The sequence below is a fragment of the Leptosomus discolor genome, chromosome 4, assembly GCF_034619465.1.
Source record: "Leptosomus discolor isolate bLepDis1 chromosome 4, bLepDis1.hap2, whole genome shotgun sequence".
Lineage (NCBI taxonomy): Eukaryota > Metazoa > Chordata > Aves > Leptosomiformes > Leptosomidae > Leptosomus > Leptosomus discolor.
In genome coordinates, this window is record NC_141394.1 from 47211345 (window position 1) to 47222268 (window position 10924).

Consider the following 10924-nt stretch of genomic DNA (forward strand, 5'->3'; position numbering starts at 1 on the left):
TAAAAAAATCAACCAGCTTTCTTGGACCCCTCTTCTCTCCAGAACCATTATGTTAACAGGGAAATTGTCCTGTAAATAGATTACCCAAAACAGAGGATATAAATTTCATCAATGTATGGATATTACAGAACTCAGCACCAGCATTTGCTTTTCCCAATATTATTGATATTGAAGTACTGTTCTTATGTACATGTATTGGCTATCATTGACAATGTAAATTAAACGTCTGCCAGGAAAAAAATACTTAGCTGTGTTCTTTTTATTTTGATTTACAGGGCACGCACATCACTCTACTGAATTGGGTTATCCCAAGCGTACCATTTAAGAGCCATCCCAAGGGTATCATTTTTATAAAAACCAGACTGCCTAGCCTTCTACCATACTGTATCTGCATCTGCTAACACTTGCATGGAATCTCATGAGAAGAAAACCAAAGAAATGTTATGTAAATAAGCACTTCAAAATGTCTAGTATATATTGCAATTAAAAAACATGAGCTACCAGGTCCATGGAGCAGGCATAGTTACTTATGTCTTGTCAACTCTCTTCCTAGTGGGAAATGGAATAATTTTTATTTTGCATTTGTAACTGTTTCATGCACTTGAGAAAGGGAATATAAATCCTTACAGAAAATGCCAGGGAGAAGAAAGGGGGAGTGGGGTCACTCCACAGCACAGAGTGAGCAAGGAGCGGAGGGTGATTCTGGCAGAGGCAATGCTGTCCCCTGAGGAGCAGTCCCAGGGCATCCATGTAGGTGACACTGACCGGCTCTACCAACATCCCTCAGCAAAGGGAGATAACGAGTCAGGGCTGGGGTCCATGCAGAGACCCAGTGGGGGGCAGCAGGAGCCAGTGCCAGGACTGAATTCAAGGCTGGGACACATGTCTAGGGCTCATCCAGGAGACAGGGCTGGAGACAAGCTACCTGCAATGTCCCTCCAGGCTCCACCCATGAAAAACAAACCAGGAATCTGGGAGAGCAGGGGATGGGGCTGGGAATGGCATGGCCCAGGCCTGATCTTAAGTGGAGCCCCTGGAGCATTGGGCAGAGGCACAGATCTCAGGCAAGGCTGCTCAGGGCCATCAAGGTTTACAGGTGTCCCCAGGGCCCTGGCAGCCCCATGAGTGCTCCCCGCTCTGACAGAAATATATGGCATGTGTCTGGTTGTGTGTCACCTGGGGTATTCCTGCCACACGTTGAAAGACAGTGGTAACATGGGGACCCAATTTTCTTTGAGGTTATATGACAGCTAGAGCTGAAACAAAAAGGTACTGTGTGAAGAAGAGACTAAAATACAACAGGCTTGCAGCAGATGAACTGGTTTGTTGAGGACAACTGAATCTGATTATTTCTATGCCATTTTTTTTTCCAGGTCTATGTCATTGTATGGGTGCATTTTCGTCTAAGAAACAACACATCATATGGGGCACAACAGCAAATATCCCAAAGGTAAGAGCCTCCCAGAAGTAAGGAACTCTGTCCTAGGTCAGAAAGAAAAATATATTTGGGGGAATTCCTGAAGACCGCAGTCATCTGTCTTCCCTAACACGAACGCACACAAACTCAAACATAATGATCTCGTGAATGAGCTGTACTGGCAGGGCTCTGGATAAAGATCTGTGCAGAGCCAGCCTAAAATATGCTTTGGTCACACTTGTTATGTTACATCAAATAGTTCTTCAACTCAACAGAGTTCCATGGTCTTCTGAAGATTGAGATACCTAACCACGAAAATAAAATGTTTATGAAATCATCTGTATAAAAGCACAGGAAAAAAAAATAATTGCAAAACTTCTATTCCATACTAGAGAAGACACATGATATATATACACATACATACACAAATATAGAGAGATTTTTCAAAAAAAAAACCCACAAAAAAAAAAACCAGAACTAGAAAGGAACTTAAATAGCAACTACATGTTTTTAAACATGTAATGACTTTATTGGGTTTTGAAGATTTTGTGGAGTTTTTTAAATACAGGAAGGATTTTTCAGCTATGCCTACTATTCCTTCCACTTTCTGTTACTGTCTCTGTTTATTAAATATTTCTCCTTCTCCTGCTCCCTACTCCCTTGAAGATAAGTAGCTTATGGTTTGGGATCTTCTGATGACCAGCAGCTGTATGAACTGACAAAGTCCCCATGTAGTTCACACTCAGCACATAGGAACTGCCCTTCCCACGGCACTGCGATGTCAGTTTGAACCCCAGAAGATATGAAGGAGATAGAGGACTTCTATGGAAATAGTATTCTGCCCAGTAAAAAGAAGACAACCTGGCCATAACTGATTCAGCTTGCTTATGTCAGGCTAATGAAAATGTTATTTCCTGAAATCACAAGGTACCTGTGTAATGGCACAGGACTGGAAAAACCACCATAAAGCAACAGCGGATTAAACTGTGCTAAAGCCAGTTCATTTGCCACCAGTTCTTTTTCTTTCTCTGAACTTTGGTTCACAGGCTGCATTTCCCCCCACTCCTTCCTCCTCCAAGCTGTACATGAGTGCAAGTTTACTAGCAAGTTTACTACTTGCTTCATCCAAATGATCAACATAAAGCTTTTCAAATTGAGAGTTATTTAAGTAAAACCACAAACGTAAGAAGGATGTTCTGCTGGTTGTTTCTGCCAGGGCAATACAAACAGACCAACTTGTTCACTTTTCTTCTTGTAAGATATTTTCCCCAATCACCGTTCCTCTGTATGTATATCTATCTTTTTGAGGGTCAAAGGCATCACATGAAAAAGGTAAAGTTTACACGCTTTACTTCCAAAATCTACTTGAGAACAGAAGCGGCAATGTGTAAAGCTTTATTACAGAAATATATAAACCAACAAGAATGTTCCATCTGCCTAACTGAATATTGAGTAAAATATTATGCAGAGATAATCAGAGCAAGAAAGCTCAGAAGTTAAACATTTGTTATGTTTAAACTCCAACTAAGAAACAAAGTCTCCATGTCAAAAAATAAGATACCATCTCTTTTGCTGGAACATATCCCGAGTGCAATCTTTCCTGGCTGACAAAAGGAGTAAGTTGTTTTATTTGGTAGAGTTTACAGTTCACCAGCACACGTTTAACAGAAAACCAAACAGCAGAGCCCCAAGTATACTGACCACAGTATATTGAATGTTCCTCACCAGCAATGACCTCCAAATGCACAGCAAGTTTTCACATTCTTCACATACAGCTCCTTGCAACTATTTCTAATGAGTATTGGTGCACAAGCACAAGTTCAGCCCTGAGAGCAGGCCAGATGTCATGGCAAGGAACATCTGCTTTTAAAGGATATGTCAAGTTGAGCGTGCTCACCTCCCCAAGCCTGCCAGCTAAACAGCATGCTCTACCATTGCAAGGATTCATCTGGGCTCCTTCAATTCAATGTTAGTGCCTACAGGGGCCAGAAAGGCAACACAGAAAGAATTATTTAGGATCAAGCCCTTTCCAAAAGCCAAAGATCTTGCACATAGTGATTTTGATGCTGTGATTTTAAATTAGTGCCTAGCATTCAAAAAAGCCTCAACGAACCTTATTTCTTACAAAACACTTCTGGATACTGGAACACGTACATCAGTTCTGTCATATGCATTTTCATGTAACACCTATGTCACAACGCTTAAACCATGATTGTAAACATAGCTTTGCTTTTGAAAGGACAGCTCCTCATCTTGTCTGCCCGAGCCCATCAAGTGCCAAAAAAATGTGAGCAAGCAGATGCCAGTCCAAGGTGATGGGCGAGCAGGCCTTGGAGGTTAGCTTTAGCAGAGGGAGGAGATCCACAGGAGCCATCCATGTAAGGCACCGAGCACAAAAAGATGCTAAAGCATAGGCTTCTGGAAAAACCTTATGATTCCCAGGTACGGCAAGACCTGCTCCAGGCTTGGCTTCTGTAGGAAGGGGGGACTAAGTGCAGGGAGCTCAGGCTGGCAGTCCGAGTAGCTCAGGCTTTAGTTAATGCTCCTTTTTTGGCTACAAAACTGAGGTTGCATACTCCTTCATGCTTCGGTGCAAGGCTGTGTTTAGACAGGGAAAGAGCTAGAGCTAACACACAGGTTAATGTTATGAGGAAGACAAGCCCTGGGAATATTTTTAATAAAAGGATTGTAGGACACGGATAAGATCAGTGTGGCCAACATACACCCCATTAAAGTATTCCACAACAAGGTATGTCAGTAAACTATATCTTCATTTGGGATAAAAGCCAATTCAGGGATTAAAATAACAACTAGTCAAGGCCTTTCATCATAATCACCTGTATTGTCTGTGGAAATGGATGGAAACAATTCCATCCCCTGCACTGTGATGGGGTGATTCACAGAGTCGTTGCTGCACAGGAAAGAAATAGGTCTGGCTTGTGAATAACAAACCTTCCTATGCAAACTTGTGTTTATAGGAAAGAGACATGAAAAGCAGGCTAAATATGCCTCTGCCTGGTAAAACGATATTAATAAGTAGAAAATAAGCATTGTTGGTCCAGTCTATGTTATCAGGAACCACCATTAATCAAATCACACATTGAGCGTATATTCAGTTGTCTACACAAAATAGCTAGAAGGTATTGGCAGTTTCTCTGCCAGTGAGCACTGGCTAACATGCACTCTGCTGTCAATGCATGGACCCAAGCAAGCTTTAGCGTGGGGACGCTGAGTAGTTCTTGAAAATGAAGTTTCCCTGTCCCATTCCTGAACAGCATGAGCTGGTCAAGCCACCATTTCTGACCTGGTGCTTCCCCAGCCCATCCCACTGCCATGCTTACGACACCTACCACCCCTATAACCCACTGTGGAGACCTCATTTCATCATACCCCTGATCTTCCCTGGCTCCAGCCAAGGCCTGCCATCAGTGCCACCCTCCATCACCTCACACCGCACCGCAGCCCAGCTGGAGCAGAGGGATCCCTGGTATGGGATGCAGAAGCCTCTGCCCCACAAAGGAGCACATTTGTCCTTGCAAGCTGTCCTCCCCTAGCCAGTGTTCAAGTTTCTGCCCAGAGACACGGGCGAGGCTGCTTGAGGTTGTGTCCTTTCTCCTACCCTACAGAAGACAGGAGGTTGCACACCAGCAGTCACTACTGAGGGATGACTCAGTGAAGAGATGATGTGCAACCTCTTGTCTTGTGGGACGGGCTTATGATTATGTCTAGGGATATTTTAATGATCTAAGTTTATTCTCTATTTTGTTTTCTCATATTTTAAGATGCAAACCTGCTAGAGAGAGCTATATTCATCCCTGTTTAAAGCAATGGGTAAGCATTTGTCTTTGGAAAGATATCTTTTGTTATGCATCCTGGTAATTGAATTCCTATTTCTTATACAGGGATGGGCCTGGAGGAATACTTGAGTACTACTTCGTGAGACAAACTGCGCAATGATATTAAACATTATTATTTGAAGTGCTTAGCTTTATTTTTATGTAACATTCATGGACACCTACATATTGGTACTTTAGAAAACTGATTTTCCAAAATCTCTGTCTAGAAATATCTAGCAGCAACAAACTTTTACTAGACTCTAAAACCCCTTAATTTTCTCTATCTCAAAAATAACTAAGTTAAGTTCCTTCCTTATATTTTCTGCTATGAAACAGTGGCAGATCCTATTGCAAGGTTGTTTAATCTCTGTGTGATAATATAAATTTTATGTGACTACACCTCATGTATTTCTGAGGCTTTAATCACTACCAGATTAAGAGATCACTCAGATTAAGAGATCTGAGTCTCTTAATCACTACCACAAATTTGGAATCCATAAAGTACATGGAGACCCTAAAATGAAGTATGATGGCACTTACAGCATGTTACAGAACACACAGACAGGTTTCTGCTGGCTGCAAGTCCTGTGCAGTCCACCAGCAGACCAGGCAGACCAATGCTGGCCAGCTTCTGTGTGGAGCAACACACAAGCACCTCAAAATCCTAACAAGGCTCTCGCCATACTATTTTTTTCATTGCCTTTATGATACCTGAATCTTTTTGTTGTAAGCATCAATAAGGATGGTTGTCCTTGACTCTTTCAAACTTCCAGATACCAACTAAGGGAACAGAACCAGACCCTCTAGAACGGGCAGCTGAGTCCTGGACTCCACCAAACAACCCAGTACAATCACTGCTTCTCAGTGGCCAGGACCTGTTCTCAAGGAAACCATATAGACCTTCAAAAACAAGTGACTAGCCTGAATTTCGATATATAGGCAAAACACCCCAGTGGCTGGGTCACTATTTGGAGAATGACTTTTTTTTCCACAAGGCAAAGACAGCATGGCAGCATATATAGATTCTCCCTAGCTGTAGAGAGAAACAGAGTTAGGGGCTAAGAAATTAATAGATCAGTACCATGGGTGAAAAGAGCAATGATCTTAAGTTCAGACTTAAAGTTTAACGTCAAATGAAAATTATTTACGTTGATTAAGCCAAACTTAAGTTTAGATTAGCTAAACTAAAAGCAATTATTTTACTTCAAGATACGTGAACATTTTCCAGTTTACTTTCTTATTTGATTCCCTATTCATTATTTATATTTTGAAGTTAGTTAATGTTACAAATACATTTAAAGAGAAATCATACGACCGATCAATTTGCAAGACCGATTTTAATCTGTGTTCCCTGCAATAGCAGCCAGAACTGCACTGGAGTATCTGGTAGTGGTAAGAGCAGTGCTGGGTGCAGACAGTTGCAAGGCCAGCAGGCTGGGGCTCTGAGCAGCAGTGACAGCGGGTGAAGCCCAGGGTTCTTATGCCAGTCACAAGCATTTTGTGTGCTCTGAACCAGGCTGCTCTGCCAGGGTGCTTTGCTGTGCTCCTGGGCTCTGCTTCTCCCCGGAGAGGTCAGCGCTTGCTCTTGCTGGCTGGCACAGGCTGCTTTTGTGTAAAAAGGGCAACAGGTGGCAATGCTCACCCCAAGGTCATGGCAAGAGTCCGTGCCTTCCAGCTGCCTGCCACGGTGGTGGCCATGGAACGAAAAACTGCATTCACGTTCCCATCTCACCAGCGTGGCAGCAGGTACTGCTGGAGTTACACACAGTTTCCATTATATGAGGATTTGTTGACAGAACTTCAAAAAACCCCACATATTTAGGGCTTTTTTTTTTTTTTTAACTTTTATTTGCCTGAAGTGATCGTGCAGAATGAAGACCCAGGGGTATTAGTGTGGAGCACTGAGTACATTTGAAAAAAAGAATGCAAGATTAAAATAGACTTCCAGCTGAAATTACTAAAGGGTTGAAACATATGATTTGGCACAAATCATTGTCGAATGCAACAGATAAGAGTTTGGCTTGACTGAGTTAATGACAAGCTGAAAATTGACTAATAAACCCATACAAGGAAGCTTTTGCTTACTTGTTTTTGTGCTTCAGTTATTAACTGCACACCTACAAGGCTAAATACAGGTGCTGTTCTTTTCACTAAACCCACGGTGTCTTAGAGAGAAACCACAAACTTCATAATTGCTTAGCAAATCTCAAATACAGTAAGAGCTTCAGCATCCTATACTTTCCCTTCAGGTTTTGACATTAAAGTAATAATTGCAAACGTGCAGCTTGTGTAGGCTCTTTCTCATCACAAGAGCGGAAATGCAAACTTCCCTCTGCTCTCTTTGACTAACACACCTTAACAGGCAATATAAAGCAGAGGTAACATTTAGATAACAATTTAGAGATTAGCTGGTAACAAACCAGAAAATTTAGAAATTTTAAATTAACACTAAATAAAGGAAAAAAAATAATCCAAGAGCTAGTAACCTTTCCAGAAAGTGGGATAATATTTTTCCCCTCACGGCAGCTGCTTTATCCTCTGTAATGGCACAGCTCTGCTCTGCCTCCAGCTGGCCTATGACCTCCTCGGCCAGGGCTGCAGGGCACCCTGTGGGTGAGCACACACAATCCCTGTGTTCTGTCCCCCCTTTGGAAAGAAAGCAATGTTACACCAGGTGCATCCTGCAGCAAGTCCCTCTTATTAAGCACATAATCTTGAACCTTTGGTGGTAAGTGCTGAAGCTAAAAGGTATCTTTTAGCTTTGGAAAAATACAAGTTCATTCATTTTCCTTCAGTACACTCAATATTCTCTTTTTGCCTGCAAAGGCTTGTTGAATGCAACTTCCTCTTGACTGTTATCTACCCCACTAAGCACAGAAAAGAACCCTTTCAAAGCCCAGGCTATAAACCCTGGAGCAGCCACAGTCACAAACTACGCTGAGTTGTCAGAGAACTTGCTTTCACAGGGATGAAAGGACCTTTATCACATTCCCAGAAAGCGGTGGAGATCATGGCTTTTCCCCGTGCAGAAGGAGTTTTCCCTCCCCTGAGAAGGCAGTCCAAGCTTGCCTAGAATGCCACAAAAATGTGTCAGTGTCCAGTAGCATCAGGCAGTCTTCAGAACACAAAGTAAAAGCTACATCATCCTAAACTTTAGGAAAATTACCCAAGTAAAGCATTGCAACAGATGTTTCCTGAAATTTGTTATTGCCTCCTGTAGCATAGGGTGGTGAACCATGAGGATATTTCTGACAGGTTAACTGGATAAGAATTGTGAAATGGAAATACAAGGGCGGAGGAACGCAGAGATGGTCTTCAACTTTTTACAACCAGTCCAAAGAGGCCATACACAGTAATGGTCTCCTTCTTATCACTATAGTAACTGATGAGTCAGCACTCAATTTTTAGCAGTCCTTTAACACTGAGGCCATCTAATAGCATCATTCAGCTTCTTCTGGAGCTGATGAAAATTTTTCCCCTAGCTTCAACAGAATCTGGATTAGGATGTTAATAATTCACAATGGGTGCAGTGTACTGCCTGGAAGATCTATTGCTGCTTAGTGAGTTTTTACCTACAGTGAGATGGCACCGGTATTCCACACTCATATCTACCCTACGACCAGATTTTAAACACACATATAACTTACGAATGTGTATGTCTTAAAACGCAAGTTCTCCAGCAAGTAAAAAATTCCCTTCAGCATCCCATCCATAAAGGATTCCCACAGTATTTTACGGTATCAAAACAAATGGGTTTGACCAAAGTGTCTCTGACAATTTAAAAACTTCAAGTATCCAAACACTCCACGATATTGAAAAAAATTCAAAACAAGAACCACTATTGAGCTTTTTCATTGATAGAGCATGTGGCAGGTTGGCAGAGCAGCAGCACCCTCCTGCCAGGCAGGGACTTTTCTGCAGGACTTGCAAATACAAAAGGGCCTCTTCACCAAATTGCAATTGTGTAGCACCTCTGGTTAGAAAAGAAAGAGCAGTCCAAATCTTGGGAAGCAGAACTCTAGATATGTTTTTTTTTGGAGGAAGGGTCTTGGTTTTTACTCATTTGAGACCACAACTGTAAAACTGATTAGTTAATTATCCTTAAGAAATAACAATGTGAAAAAAAATCAAAGTTAAAGGTCAAAAATACTGTTTCAAATTTATAGGAAGCTCTCATATGTTTCAGATAACCAATTTTAAGATTTATGTGATTGTTTTTGTGCATCGAAATTCTTTACAAACTATTCCCAGTCCAACAGAAACAAGTTAACTTTTGGTACTGAGGGACTCAGGTTAGTCTGACTTTCCCAGCCCTGCTTCCACTGAAATCCAGGACAGGATTCCCCTGGCTTTCCACATGGTAAGGTCTGGCGAAAAGAAGACCATCTCCAATTTGCTTAATGTTTCCTCTTTGAATCAGAAACTCCAAATCCAGACCTAAATCCCTAATTTAAAAAGAAAAAAAAAAGAAAAAGAAAAAAGAAAAAGATCATTCTTCTTCCTCAGATACCCTTCCTCAGCTCAATGTATGCTTGCTCCTTCTTTCAGCAACTTTCTGGCACAATAGTGTTCCAGCTTCTCAGTTAGGGAAAGTGTGGGGTGTTTTTTAAAAAACCTTGTAACGGGAACCTTTTTTATTGCAAAATGGGAAGAGGGCCAAGAGCGAGAAGATGTGGTCAGTGGGGAGAACAAGGGGGAATTTGCAGCCCTGTTAAATTCCCCTTTCTTCTGCAGGAGTCACTTTTCTGTCCTGCTTCCTTCTATACAGAAAATCTGATTCTTTTCCAAAGCAAGCAAATAATTGGATTTTATTTCAGTCCTTCAGGTCACAGAAAAGCACTTGCTTGGCATAGATTAGTCAGGATTAGTAATTCTCTTTCCTGTTTGCAAGTATCAGAAATAAGTCTAGAACTCAACATGATGCCATCTTGTAGACTTTCATTTTCATTTATCTGTTTTATTCATACACAGTTTGTGTGCACAGATTTGAAGCAGACTTATTCAGAAAACTACATTTATTTAATAATATTAGACTTGCTATGAATTTCACAAGCTGTAAGAATATTTAGGTTGCGTGGCAAGAAAAAAAGATGTTCAACCAGTATCCAGGTTTGTCAAGGGACCGACAAAGCGGGGAATATTCTCGTTATGTGTACAGCACCTGAAAGTACATAGTGCAAATGAAATTTAGAAAGATTATGGAGAGAAGTTTAATCAAAAGATCTCTGCACAACTGAGAAGCATGCAATCAGTATCTTACCCTGACTGAATGGGCTTGCAGATAAGTACAGGATGTAGTGACTACATGCCTTATCAGTATTTTAACATCATAACTAAAGCTCCAGGCATCTAATGGTACACCCATCCTAAATTTCATCAGGCTATTTGTCCTGATAGTATCCGAAGTGCTTTCCAGGTAAAGTCAACAGCAACAGCAAAATCTTTGGACTGTGGATAGGAAGAAGATATTGTCAGAGTAAACCCATTAATTGATGAAAATTTGTTTTAATATTTTAATCATTACTTCCTAACTTGTTTTCTATTCCAGCAAGGGTCTGTGCATTGACAGTCTGCATGCTGTTGTCACACCACGACCTCATTTTCTGTGAGGAGCCCTTTCCTCTGCTACACTGCTACACCAGCACAATTATTCCACATGTCCCACACCAGG